The 14,686-nt window shown below is 43.5% G+C and overlaps 1 pseudogene; it reads left to right on the plus strand.

Annotated features, from left to right (window-relative positions):
• The first annotated feature begins 2,758 nt into the window (after window positions 1–2,758).
• On the plus strand, window positions 2,759–10,936 carry LOC147377409 (H/ACA ribonucleoprotein complex subunit 3 pseudogene; annotated as a pseudogene).
• The last annotated feature ends 3,750 nt before the right edge of the window (window positions 10,937–14,686 follow it).

Consider the following 14,686-nt stretch of genomic DNA (forward strand, 5'->3'; position numbering starts at 1 on the left):
CTCCCCAGCGCAGGTCCCAGAGGCTCAGAATCCCTGGAAAGACCAGTGCTTAAGCCGGTACCGCTGTTGTTTCCTGGCTGGCCCAGCCCCTATGGCCAGACTTGGGGGTGGCCCCAGAGATGATGATCTGGGAGGCTGGAATGTCTTCCTGGCTATTAGCAAAAGGGAAACCAACCAACACATTAAAAAGTCCTTCAAAAGAGAAATATCATAGAAAGAGTTCCATTGGTTCAGCCATTCCAAGAGAGAGGAAAAAAACCCCTGGATTGCAGTTAGGGATCTAGCGTTTCCTGCCTCCGGGCCCCTATGATGTTTATTTTAATTTAAAGTAATTTCAAACCAACAGAAAAGTTGCAAGAATAATATGAAAGCTCATATTATTGATAAGCTTATTTATATGAGATATACAAATATATGTTACTTATATATGAGAAATATGTAAATCTTTGTCACCTAGATTCCACAAACTTTTTACATTATGCCACTTTTATTTTCTCTCTTCATAGATAGATAGATGATAGATATTAGATATAGGTCGATAAGTAGATGGATATTAGATATAGATAGATGATAGAAGTTAGATAGAGATATGGATATACATCTAATTCTAGGGTATATACTATGGTTTCTGAACCATTTGAGAGTAGACTGCAGATATCACAGTCCGTATCCCTTAATACTTTAGTACATATTTCCAAAAAATAAGGATATTCTCTTCCACAACCACAGTACGACCATGAAATTCAGGAAACTTGGCATTGACGTGATTCTGTAATTACTGTGCATACCGCCATCCTGTCAGATGACGCAGTGACTCTTTATGGTATTCTCTTCTCTAGTACGAGCTCCGGGGCGAGGTTATGTGCTGCGTTTGGCTGCTGCATCGTTTTACTCCCCTCTAACCTGGAAAAGCCCCCTGCCTTACTTTGCATTTGTGACATTGAAATCTTGAAGAAAACAGAGCGTTTTACAGAATGTTGCTCGTTTGGGGTGTGTCTGATGTCTCCTCATGATTAGATTTGGGTCATACACTCTCGGTTGCAATCTTACAAAAGTGATGCTGTGCGCTTCTTCAGACATCACTTCAAGAACCCCCAGTGTCTGTCTGCTTGGAGAGGGTGCTCTTTTTATTTTTCCTAACTTGTTATTTTATACTGGAGTATAGCTGATTAACCGGAGAGGGCAATGGCACCCCACTCCAGTACTCTTGCCTGGAAAATCCCATGGGCGGAGGAGCCTGGTGGGCTGCCGTCTATGGGGTTGCACAGAGTCAGACACGACTGAACACTTAGTAGTAGTAGTTGTATAGCTGTAGTAGTAGTAGTTGGGTACTAAGTACCCAACTTAGTAGTAGTAGTAGTATAGCTGATTAACAATGTTGTGGTAGTTTCGGGTGGAGGGAAGAGATTCAGCCATATATATACATGTATCCATTCTCCCCCAAACTCCTCTCCCACCCAGTCTGCCCCATAATATGGAGCAGAGTTCCCTGTGCTATGCAATAGGTCCTCATTGGTTATCCATTTTAAATAAAACAGTGTGTACGTGTCAATGAAGAGTGTGCTCATTTTGATCTCCGGGTTAAGGGGTGGTCTGGTTTCTCCACTGTATAAGTTGCAATCTCCCCTCCCTTTCTGGCGGGGTGGGGGAAAGCAATCTGTTAGGGGGCACTTGAAGGTCAGGTAAATATCATGTTCCTGCTGATTCTTGCAGTGTTTATTTCCGATCAGCAGGAAGAGGTGCCCAGTCCCCTTTTACCTTCTTTGTCCCAGTCAGCCCCCACACCGTGAAACTGGGATGAGGCCTCTCCTAGCATACTTCATCAGCGTTCTGTGGGGCTTGGACATGTTTACCCCACCTGACCCTGTTATTTGAATCCAGGGACTCTGGTCCCTGCCTTAACAGGGTGGACTCAGCAGCTGAAGGGTATGGGCAGGTTCTGGGCAAGAAAGGACTCCTTTTAGAGTTTCGCTTGAAAACAAAGAGGCAAACCAAGTTGGGGGAAAAAACAAGAGTTGGGCTCAGCCTTCAGAACCATGGCCATGTCTGAGATCAGCTCAGGAGGAATGGCTGTTGTCCTTCTGTTAGGGATTGTCCCCTGTGTGTATACAAATACTGGCAGTTCTGGTCCAAATACAGACAGCCCAATAGGAAGCACAGTGCTATTTGAGGAGATGAGTGGCTGTTTGATATGGGAAACAAACAGATCAACCAGCCAAGCCTCCAAGTATCACTAAGCCACCGACCACGGAGGGAGGAGGACTGAGCGTGTGGGATGCAGCTGGGAAAACACGGCCCCGCGGCTTGCAGGTCTCCTCTGGATGCTGAGACTTGGCACGGCTCAGAGCTGGGGGCCGTGTTTATTCTTTTGAAGCGTGAAGGGTACTTCTCAGCTTTGAAAAAATACAGTTGCCGGCTTGCGTTTCAAATAGTTCAACGCCTCCTCTGCTACCCAGCTGTGATCTAAAAAACTGGGATTGTTCAGGCCTCAGAGTATCAAATAAATGAACTGTGACTGCCCAAGGATGAGAAAGAAGTGTCCTTATTCAAATCAACCTTTGTGGCTGGAAAAGATTGTCGATTTTTGGTCTGATGTTGCAGGGAAGCTGCTGGGGGCTGGAGACCACCCCCTGCGTTCTCCTGTGGCAGCAGGTGGCTGTCTCTGCACCTTTAGACCATAGGAAATGGACACCTCATCTGAGTCGAGGCCACCACCTCTAGCGGTGAGAGCTACTTCTCTGTGCTGAAGGTCATAGCCATGGTCTTAGGTCAAGAGGCAAAGGGCGGAATAGGCGTCTGGGGGAAGACGGTTGAACGCAGGGTACTGCCCACAGGATGGCTATGGGTGATGGGAGGGGGTGGTGCAGTCTGGAGTCAGAATCGATTTGGGTTCAAATCCCACCTCTGTCCCTTGCTTACCAGCTATTTGACTCGGGCAACTGATTGAAGGTCTCTAAGCCTCAATTTCTTCCTCTGCAAAATGGGGTTCAATAATAACAGTGGACTTGGGTTGTAGGTATTGTATGAGACTATGTATACAGTGTACCCAATAATAAGAAGAGTGCTGATGGCGGTGGTCATTATTATTATTTCTGAACCTCCAGGCTATGTTTGGCTTGGCTAGGAGGCTGGAGCTGGGGTGGAGGTAGGAGTGGGGATGTGGGCCGAGGGAGCAGGTGCGTGGCCCTGAATTGAGGCCACCAGGCACAGAACGCCATCATCCTGATGGCCAACTCCACTAGCTCCTACCCTCATTAGCAGCCTCATTCTCAGCAACCTTGAACACCATTTTAAGGGACTGTGTATTATTGCATTGTGTAGATGAACTATGGGGGGTTTTTGAACTATGTTTTATTTGAGGAATTTTTAACAGCTGCAGAATATTCCAGTGATTGGTTGGATCATGTTTTGACAGGGAAACAAAATGGTGTATTAGAATACAAACAGGGTTTGGAAATACAGATCTTCAACTGTTTAGTCAACATTTTTGAAGCATCAACTTTGGGCCAGGCCCTGTGCTGTATACTGGTCATATAAAGGTTAAGAAGACTGACAGGGACCTGCCCTCAAGATGCGTAGGGTCTAAAGGGGCTGACAAGCATACAAGCGGACCTGAGCTTAAACCCTGGCTGTGTGATCTTAGTCTCGTGTCTTCCTGAGCCACAGTTTCCTCGGATACAGAGGCTCAGTGTAGAGTGTTATAGCCACAGTTTTTGGCCAACAAACATTAGTTCTCTTTTATATATATGCATATATATATGTGTGTGTGTGTGTGGTTTTATATATATACACACATATATGCATTAGTGGTTTTATATATACGCATATATATATAAACATGTATACATATATATCTGTATTATATATACATATATAGTGTAAGTGAAGTCGCTCAGTCATGTCCGACTCTTTGCGACCCCATGGATAGTAGCCAACCAGGCTCCTCCGTCCATGGGATTTTCCAGGCAAGAATACTGGAGTGGGTTGCCATTTCCTTTTCCAGGGGATCTTCCCAACCCAGGGTTCAAACCCTGGGTCTCCCACATTGTAGGCAGATGCTTTACTGTCTGAGCCACCATTAAGATGGGTACATATATAGTATATACATATCTAATTATAAAATATATTATACATAATTATTAATATATAATCTTTTTTTGCCCTTATGGGTAATATGGCCATGGATAGCTTCCTAAAATAGCTTTTTCTTTTGGAGATGGACTATTTATCATAAGCTGATTTTTGCTATCTAGCTAAAGAAGGTGTTTTTTATTTTTTCTTTCTTTCTTTGTGTTTTTAGGCTGTGCTGGAGGCTTGTGGAATCTTACTTCCCGGACCAGGGATTGAACCAGGCCCTGGCAGTGAAAGCACCAAGTCCTAATCACTGAACCACCAGGGAATCCCCTAAAGAAGTTTTTCTAAATCCTCTGCTAGTCTCCAGTGTTCACCAGGCAGGAAATGGGCAGGAGCCACCGAACTGGCAGGAGGCCTCAGCAAGTAAGACCTTTTGTTCTCATCTGCCTATTTTGTGTTCCTCCAACACACCAAGGAAATTCTTGCCTCAGTGCCTTTGCACCGGCTGTTCTCTCTGCCTAAAGCACTAGATACTGCCTAGATATCACCTTCACTTTCTTCAGGTCTTTACCTAAATGTCATCTTATCAGAGAGGCTGTTCTTAACCACTGCCCCTCAACTCCTCTCTTCATCTCCTTTCTCCTATTTCTTCTTCTTCATAACTCTTATTACCTCCTAGCATAGGTATATTGGCTTAGGTATTGGCTTATTATCTTTCTTCCTAAATGGAATGGAATGTTTGTGAAAACCAGGATGTTGTCTGACCTGGGCCTGGAACAATGCCTGGCATATAGGAGGCCCTCAGTAAAAATTTGTGGCATAAGTAAATAAAGAGATCACATGGGACTACTCATAATACATACAGTATATACTAGTGTCTGGAAACAGTAAAAAGCTGTTCAAATGAAAGGGAGAATGAAAATAATTGGAAACTGAATATCGTGCCTTATTTGGGTGATAGGCCATTGAAGATCTTGGCTGGGGTGTATGTGAGTGGGGTTTGGGATTGGAGAGGCAGTATTTCTTCCTGGCCAAGCTGCAGTGAGAGGCTGATGGCCTCTATGGGGATCCAATCCAATTAAGGCCCTGGCTCCAAGTCAGCTCGGATTCCCTTGCTGGCTGCAGCAGCTTCCAAGCGACAAAATGAAACCTGTAACTTTCCCGAGATGAGACAGTCTCCAGGTGAGCAGGGCAGAGAGGGGCTGAGCATAGGGTTTCTGCTCCCAAGGGAGCAAATCTGCATTGCATGCACAGGGTTCTAATATTCTGTGTATGTGTGTGTGTGTCTCTGTGTGTGTGTCTGTATGTCTGTGTCTGTGTGTGTGTCTGTCTCTGTGTGTGTGTGTCTATATGTCTGTGTCTGTGTGTGTATCTGTCTAGGTGTGGCTCGTGTGTGTGTGTGTGTGTCTCTGTGTGTGTGTGTGTCTATATGTCTGTGTCTGTGTGTGTGTCTATCTATGTGTGTGTGTGTGTGTGTCTGTCTCTGTGTGTCTCATGTGTGTGTGTGTATGTGTGTGTGTGTGTCTGTCTCTGAGTGTGTGTGTGTGTCTCTGTGTCTGTGTGTGTGTCTATATGTCTGTGTCTGTGTGTGTGTCTGTCTATGTGTGTGTGTCTGTATGTCTGTGCCTGTGTGTGTATCTATGTGTGTCTCGTGTGTCTATATGTCTGTCTGTGTGTGTGTCTGTCTCTGTGTCTGTGTGTGTGTCTGTGTGTCTGTGTGTGTGTCTGTGTGTCTGTGTGTCTGTGTGTGTGTCTATATATCTGTGTCTGTGAGTGTGTCTGTCTCTGTGTGTCTCGTGTGTGTGTGTGTCTATATGTCTGTGTGTGTGCGTGTCTGTCTATGTGTGTGTGTGTGTCTGTCTGTCTCTGTGTGTCTCGTGTGTGTGTGTGTGTTCCAGGCAAAGTGGCTATTTACCATCCTCCAAACCCAGTGCTCACAGAGAAGCAGCTGGATGCGGTGGAAAGACGTCAGATGCAAAGCGAGGGGACACAAGTTCTGAGATCCGCTCCTGCACAGCTGTGTGACAGGGCGAGAAACCAAGAAGGCAGGGAGGCTGAGACCTGCCCCGACTCACATAGCTCCCTACTACAGAGCTGGAAAGGTGGCTGTCCACAGGTTTAGGCTTCATTGCGCTCAGAATGCTCTTTCAACTTTGTTTTTCTTTTTTCAAAACATTTTTTTGGAGAGGTAATACATAGCTTAAGGACAAAATTTTAAATTTATGTAAAAAGAATCCATATTGTAGAAAACAAATGTACATCTCTCCCCCCCAGTGACCTGGTTCTTCTTTCTGGGGGTAAACACGTGTCCAGTTTCTTGTGTATCCTTCCAGAGAGAAATGCACTTGTGACATAGAGTTATGAAAAGATTATTATGGTGTGTGAATGTGATACGCAAGCATGCAGAAATGATGCACAGGCATTACATTAAAATTTAGACTAATATAGAGAAATCTAATATCACAGGTAGAGATTATGCTTCTTTATGTATCCAAGCATTTTCAAGGTTTTTTGGTGAACATATTATATGTGTGTGTGTGTGCTCAATTGCTCAGTTATGTCTGACTCTTTGGACCCCCTGGATTGTAGCCCGCCAGGCTCCTCTGTCCATGGGATTTTGCAGGCAAGAATATTGTGGAGTGGGTTCCCATTTCCTATTCCAGACTATCTTCCCAACCTAGGGATCAAACCATGTCTCTTGCATCTCCTGCCTGGGCAGGCAGATTCTTTACCGCTTTACCACCTGGGAAGCCTGGTTCATGTATATGTGTCTCAGTCAGTTCAGTCGCTCAGTCGTGTCCAGCTCTTTGCCATCCATGGACTGCAGCACACCAGGCCTCCCTGTCCATCACCAACTCCCAGAGCTTGCTCAAACTCATGTCCATCAAGTTGGGGATGCCAGGTGATGCCATCCAATCATCTCATCCTCTGTCATCCCCTTCTTATTCTGCCTTCAGTCTTTCCCAGCCTCATGGTCTGGGTCTTTTTCAATGAGTTGGTTCCTTGCATCGAGTGGCACTGGAGTTTCAGCTTCATCATCAATCCTTCCAAAGTATATATGAATATACATATTCTAAGAATATATTCTAAGCATATATATATGCTAAGTTGCTTCAGTCGTGTCTGACTCTGTGACCCTATGTACTGCAGCCCACCAGGTTCCTCAGTCCTTGGGATTCTCCAGGCAAGAATACTGGAATGGATTGCCACGCCCTCCTCCAGGGAATCTTGCTGACCCAGGGATTGAACCTGGGTTTCTTTTTCCTGCGTTGCAGACAGATTCTTTACTGCTGAGACACCAGGGAAGCCCAATTTCCCTTACAATGTGCCTTATATATAAATAACATATATCTGCCATATATATGTATGTTTCTCAAAAATAATTTTGATAGCACTTCACATATTATTGAGGGATTTCCTATTCCCAGATATTTTTATGTTTTTGGTTGCAGGAATAACTGAGATGTTTACTTCTATTATAATTTCAAACTGGCAGGGTTTTGAATATAGGAAGGCACTGGTTTCTAAAAAAAATATTAACTTTATATCTTATCATTTCCATGAGATTGCTCTTACTATTTTGTTGTTATTGTTGTTTCGGTCATGCCATGTGGCATGCGGGATCTTAGTCCCCAGACCAGGGATTGAACCCATGCCCCCTGCAATGGAAGCATGGCGTCTTAGCCACTGGACTGCCAGGGAAATCCCAAGATTGCTTGTTGTTGCTTACGGATTTCCAGTTGTTTTTCTTTGGAACTAATGTAGAAGACAGTCAGCCCAGTAGATCCTGCTCCCATGGATGCTTTGTTAATAAACTCTTTTTGATGTGACTGATGACCTATCACGTCTGTGTAAACTTCCCCTTCTTTCCCTGACTCAACATAAGCCTCTGTTATAGACATTATACCCACACTTGACAGAAGAAATTGTGGCTTGGCAAGGTGAAATGATTTGCCTTAGCTGGTGAGTGGCAGACCTGGCATTTCAACTGAGGTCTGTTATGCAAAATCTTTGATCTTAGCATGGCAAAATGAAGGAGAGAAGAGGTTAGAGAGGGGTTTGTGCAAAAGCAGCAGAAGACGACATTTTTTGAATGCCTAAGCCGTGCCAAAAACTTTATATACTATCGTTTTGAATGTTCATAAGATCTCTTGGAGGCCAGCATTATGAGCAGATGGTTGGCCAGGGCCTGGGCTCAAGGACAAAGAGATCTGGGTTTGATTATTAGCTTGGCTGCTTTCCAGCTGTGTGACCCTAGGCACATTGCTTAGCTTTTCTGAGCCTCAGTTTCTCTGCTGTATCCTTGTTACAAACAGTACCTGAATGGTCCTCCTCTCAAAGGTCTGTGTCCTGGAGCTTGTGGCCGAGAATACCTCAGTCCTTGGACCCACACACTGGAACTTTGTTTCTAGAGCCTAGAAAAGTGGAATTGACACGTGTCTCCAGCTCCTATGTTTGTTGAATGACTTTGCTTTCTCCAGGGGAGCCCATATCTACAGGGAGGTGGGAAGTTGGTGCTTCTGTGGACACAGCATTCAGGTTAAACTTTAGCCAAAATTATGGCTAAGTCACAATTAGCAGGATTTTATAGGACCTAATTCATATTGTGGGGACACATCTGAAGTTCAAAGATGCATTGGGATTTTCCATAACTGAGTTGACTGACATCACTAGAGATTAGTTTGTTGTTGTTTAATCGCTCAGTTGTGTCCGACTGCTTTCGACCCCATAGACTGTAGCCCACCAGGCTCCTCTGTCCATGGGATTTCCCAGGCAAGAATACTGGAGTTGCCATTACCTACACAGGGGATCTTCCAGACTCAGGGACCAAACTCATGGCTCCTGACACGTCTCTGGCATTGCAGGTTGATTCTTTACTGCTGAGCCACTGGGGAAGCCCCCAGAGACTAATTAAGCACCTGTTACAGGTGGAATGAGAAAAACAACAATGTGAAACTCAGGGGATGGAGGTTAAAAGGCAGTGGTTGAATTTTATGTATTCTTTCACTGAATCTCATCAAACTTGGGGCTTCTCAGGTGGTGCTAGTGGTAAAGAACCTGCCTGCCAATGCAGGAGACATAAGTCTCAGGTTCAATACCTGGGTCGGGAAGATCCCCTGGAGGAGGGCATCAAGATTATTATTATTTTATTATGTCCCAAGCACTGAGCTAGGTATAAGAAAGCAAAAAGAAGAATTATAGGTATACATGATTTTGTTGTACATCATTGTATTGTACTTTGTAAATATTGCATTTTCTTACAAATTAGAGGCTTTTGGCAACCTGGCATTGAGCAAGTCTATTGGCACTATTTCTCCAACACTGTTAATTTATTTAATATACTTATTTTTAAAATGTATTTTAAAATGTATTTAAAATCTTTAATGTATCAAGTACTCTGCTAAATCATTTGCATGCATTATCTCACTTAATCCTCACAATTACCCTGTGATATTAGTATTCTTATCACCCTTATCTTATACATAAAGAAACTGAGGCTTACAGACTAATTTGCTATTTTTCCCATTGTCAATTTAGTTAGCAAAGAATAAATATTTGAAACCCAGGTCTAGTGTACCAACAGCATTATTTTTATTTACTTAGTTACTTTATTTATTTACTTTTGCTTGTTATTTTTGTCTATGCCATGGGATCTTAGTTCCCCAACCAGGGATCAAACCTGTGCCCTCAGCAGTGAAAGTGTGGCATCCTTCTGCCAGGGAGTTTCCTAACACCATTATTTCTTTTTTGAATTTTTAATTTTTTTAAAACCTTTAATTTTGTATTGGGTTATAGCCAATTAGCAATGCCATGATGGTTTCAGGTGAACAGCAAAGGGACTCAGCCATGCATACACTTGTGACCATTCTCCCCCAACCTAGACAGCATATTCAAAAGCAGAGACATTACTTTGCCAACAAAGGTCCATCTAGTCAAGGCTATGGTTTTTCCAGTAGTCATGTATGGATGTGAGAGTTGGACTTTAAAGAAAGCTGAGTGCTGAAGAATTGATGCTTTTGAACTGTGGTTTTGGAGAAGACCCTTGAGAGTCCCTTGGACTGCAAGGAGATCCAACCAGTCCATCCTAAGGGAGATCAGTTCTGGGTGTTCATTGGAAGGACTGATGTTGAAGCTGAAACTCCAATACTTTGGTCATCTAATGCAAAGAGCTGACTCATTTGAAAAGACCCTGATGCTGGGAAAGATTGAAGGCGGGAGGAGAAGGGGACGATAGAGGATGAGATGGTTCGATGGCATCACAGACTCAGTGGACATAGGTTTGGGTGGACTCCGGGAGTTGCTGATGGACAGGGAGGGGTGGCATGCTGTGGTTCATGGGGTTGCAAAGAGTCAGACACGACTGAGCGACTGAAATGAACTGAACTGAACTGATTCTCCCCCAAACTCCCCTCCCATCCAGTCTGCCACATAACATTGAGCAGGGTTCCACGTGCTATATAGTAGAACAGCATTATTTTAAAATTAAAGTATGTATATTATTTTTTTCAGGATAATGCTACTGCACACTTAATAGACTACGTACAGTGCAAACATAATTTTTATACGTACTGGGAAACCAAAAAGTTTGTGTGACTTGCTTTATTAAGATACTGGCTTTATGAGTTAGAGGTAGCTGCGGAGGAAATTGAAAGCTTAGGCTTTGCTGTGATTACTCCAGTATTACCACAGTGGGCAGGGAGACCAGGTCTACATGCTGAAGAAGCCTGACTCTATGGCACAACAGACCCTTTGGGCTTATCCTGCTCAATTCTCCCTGGACGACAAATACTCTCAAGATGAAATCACCATCAAGAAATGCTTCAAGGTACTCATGACCCAGCAACCTCGGCCTGTCCTCTGAGGATCTCTTAAAATCTCATATCCCTTATGCTGCCTGCTAGCCCCAGAAGACTTTCTGAAACCATGCTCTTCAATCTGTGAGCCTTGAAGTCTTGCTACAACTCTTGCTTCTTGAATCTGGTCTCATCCTTGCTTTTGATCATGCTTGTTGTGAGGCAATTATGGTAGCATCCTCTTTAAAGGGAAGATGTTTGAATCATCTTTTCATACTTTGAATCACTGCCAGGTTATTAAAATGATTTGAAAGAGAAAAAAAAAAACCGATACTGGCTTTATTACGGTGGCCTGGAACTGAACTCACATCTCTAAGGCCTGCCTCTCATGTTTATTAGCACTTAGTATATGCCAGGCCGTGTGTTAATAAGCTTTACATTTATTTACCTGTTTAATCTCCATAACAACTCTATAAGATAGGTATTGTAATTATCATCATTTTATAAGAGGAAATTGGTATAGAGGGGACTACTTGCTCAAAATTGCAGAGCTAGGAAATAAGATATTTTGCTCAACTAAAGATGGATATAAGGTTCCTTTTATTCCTAGAATCTCACAGTATACCAAAGAAGAAGACATTGATATGAATAGTAATAATAGCTAACATTTATCAAATGTTTATAATTAAATGCTTTACATGGATTATCTCATTTAATCCTCAAAGTGACTTTATTAGTTAGGTTCTATTCTAGTCTCTTGTGATGAGGAGGCTTGCTTGAGTTAAGTAACTTGTCCAGATGGAGTTCAAAATCAGGCAGTTTGCTAGAGAAGCTCACTTTAGTACATGCAATACCACCTAACCTCCTTGATGGGTGATGTAGAATCCAGACCAACACATTGGTTCAAGGCAGCTCCTTGGAGCAGGGGAATATTTGAGCTGGGCCTTAAGGATAGGTAGGCACTTACCCATACCCACTAAGTATACAATGTGGTGAAAAGACAATTGTGGGTTGAAGTCTCAGCTCTGCCACCTTTCCAACTGAATGACTTGTGTTTCATCTCCTGTATTCCCTAGTTTCCTTAATTGTAAGTGTGGACAATGAAAATTATTCATCTGAAACACCATGAGGAATAAAGTTTTTTTATTTTTTTGAGTGCAGGCTCAGTAGTCGTGGCATGCACAGGCTTATTTGCCCCAGGTTATGTGGGATCTTCCAGATGTACAAGCTGGGAATAGAAAAGGAAGAGGAACCAGAGATCAAATTGCCAGACTCTTTTGAATCATAGAAAAAGCAAAGGGAGTTCCAGAAAATTATCTACTTCTGCTTCATCGACTACTCAAAGGCCTTTGACTATGTGGATCACAAAAACTCTGGAAAATTTTTAAAGAGATGGGAATACCAGGCCACCCTACCTGTCTCCTGAAAAACCTGTATGTGGGTCAAGAAGCAATAGTTAGAACCTTACATGGAACAACTGACTGGTTCCAAACTGAGAAAGGAGTACATCAAGGCTATACATTTTCACCCTCTTTATTTAACTTATATGCCGAGTACACCATGCAAAATGCTGGGCTGGATGATCACAAGCTGGAATCAAGAGATTGCTGGGAAAAATATCAACAACCTCAGATATGCAGATGATACCGCTGTAACGGTGGAAAGTTGAAGAGGAACTAAAGAGCCTCTTGATGAAGGTGAAAGGAGAGTGAAAGACCTGGTTTAAAACTCAACATTCAAAAAACTAAGATCATGGGATCTGGGCCCATCATTTCAAGGCAAATAGAAGGGGAAAAAGTGGACGTGGTGACAGATTTTCTTTTCTTGGTCTCCAAAATCACTGCAGACAGTGACTGCAGCCATGAAATTAAAAGATGCTTAATCCTCAGAAGAAAAGCTATGACCAACCTTCTAGCATATTAGAAAGCAGAGGCATCACTTTGCCAACAAAGGTCTGTGTAGTCAAAGCTATGGTTTTTCCACTAGTCATGTACGGATGTGAGGGCTGGACCATCAAGAAGGCCGAGCACTGAAGAAATTATGCTTTCTAATTGTGGTACTGGAGAAGACTCTGGAGAGTCCCTTGGACTGCAAGGAGATCAATGAGTCAATTCTCAAGGAAATCAACCCTGAGTATTCATTGGCAGACTCTTGAGAGTCCCTTGGACTGCAAGGAGATCCAACCAGTCCATTCTAAATGAGATCAGTCCTGGGTGTTCTTTGGAAGGACTGATGCTAAAGCTGAAACTCCAATACTTTGGCCACCTCATGCGAAGAGTTGACTCATTGGAAAAGACTCTGATGCTGGGAGGGATTGGGGGCAGGAGGAGAAGGGGACGACAGAGGATGAGATGGCTGGATGGCATCAACGACTCGATGGACATGAGTTTGGGTGAACTCCGGGAGTTGGTGATGGACAGGGAGGCCTGGCATGCTGCAATTTATGGAGTCACAAAGAGTTGGACACGACTGAGCAACTGAACTGAACTGAACTGAACTGATTCATTGGTAGGCCTGATGCTGAAGCCGAAGCTCCAAAACTTTGGCTACCTGATGCGAAGAGATGACTCATTGGAAGACCCTGATGCTGGAAAAGATTGAAGGCAAAAGAAGAGAACATCAGACGATAAGATGGTTAGATAGCAACATCAACCCAGTGGATATGAATTTGAAAAAACTGTGGGAGACAGTGAAACATAGGGAAGCCTGTAGGCCATGGAGTCACAAAGAGTTGGACATGACTTAGGGATTAAACAACAATGTGTTCCCCAACCAGGGAGCCAACCCACATTCCCTTCATTGGAAGGCAGATTCTTAACCACTGGACTCCCAGGGAAGTCCCCATGAGGAATAAATGTGATTGGATATAAAAACACTCAGATATCTGGCATGCATCATGAGAGTTCAGTAGTTGAGATTAAGGACAGATGGGTTTAAGACCAACAGCTATTTCCTAAGCAGCACTTACCATGCACCAGGCACCCCTGCATGCACTTAACATGGATTTACTTATCCACAATCCTATTAAAAGTCATAACTATTATTGGTTACTATTTTCAGACCCATTTTACAGAGGAGCAAAGTGAACACAGCCAAGTTAAATAAGGTATTCTGAGCTAGTAAACGACAGTGGCAGAACTGCAACCTGGGCAGTCTGCCCCAGAGTCCACGTGCTTAGTACTTCACTGCCTCAGTTGCAGACAATGGGTTTGAGACAGTCAGCTAGAGCAGCACTACAGAGTCAGGACTGGGAAGAGGCAAGTGTGCCAGCAGTGGGGGCTTTCTGGAGGTGCCATCTTGCCCCTTGGAAAACCTGACTTCTCATTTAGCAGCAATCATAGACAAACACAAACCACCTGACCTCTCAGAAAGGCACGAACAAGACCTTCCAAAGGGTACATCACGGGTACAGGAAACAGTAGCTTAAACAAGGCACATACACCCGTTCCGTAAGTTCTTACTGTGTATTATGAATTGTTCTATGAGCTGGGAATATTAGCCATAACCAAAAATCAAACAAAAAGTTCTGCCCTCATGGAATTAATGTTTAGTGGCAGGAGAGAGACAATAAGCAAATAAACAAGTAAAGTATTTCAGAGGGTGATACATGTTATGGAGAGAAATGAAGTGGAGAGTAGAATGAGGCTGGACCACTTGGAATGTTGAGTAGGATGGTATTGGGGGAGATTTCCCTGAGAAAGAGGTATGTGAGCAAAGACCTGAAGGAGGCAAGGGAATGGGAATTGCAGGAATCCTGGGGGAAGAATGTTCCTCTGGGGGAAGAGTGTTCCATAGAAGGAGGAGAGCAAGTGCAAAGG

The sequence above is a fragment of the Bos grunniens genome, chromosome 2 (assembly GCF_055505025.1).
Source record: "Bos grunniens cultivar Pamir isolate PY7600 chromosome 2, Bosgru_T2T1.0, whole genome shotgun sequence".
Lineage (NCBI taxonomy): Eukaryota > Metazoa > Chordata > Mammalia > Artiodactyla > Bovidae > Bos > Bos grunniens.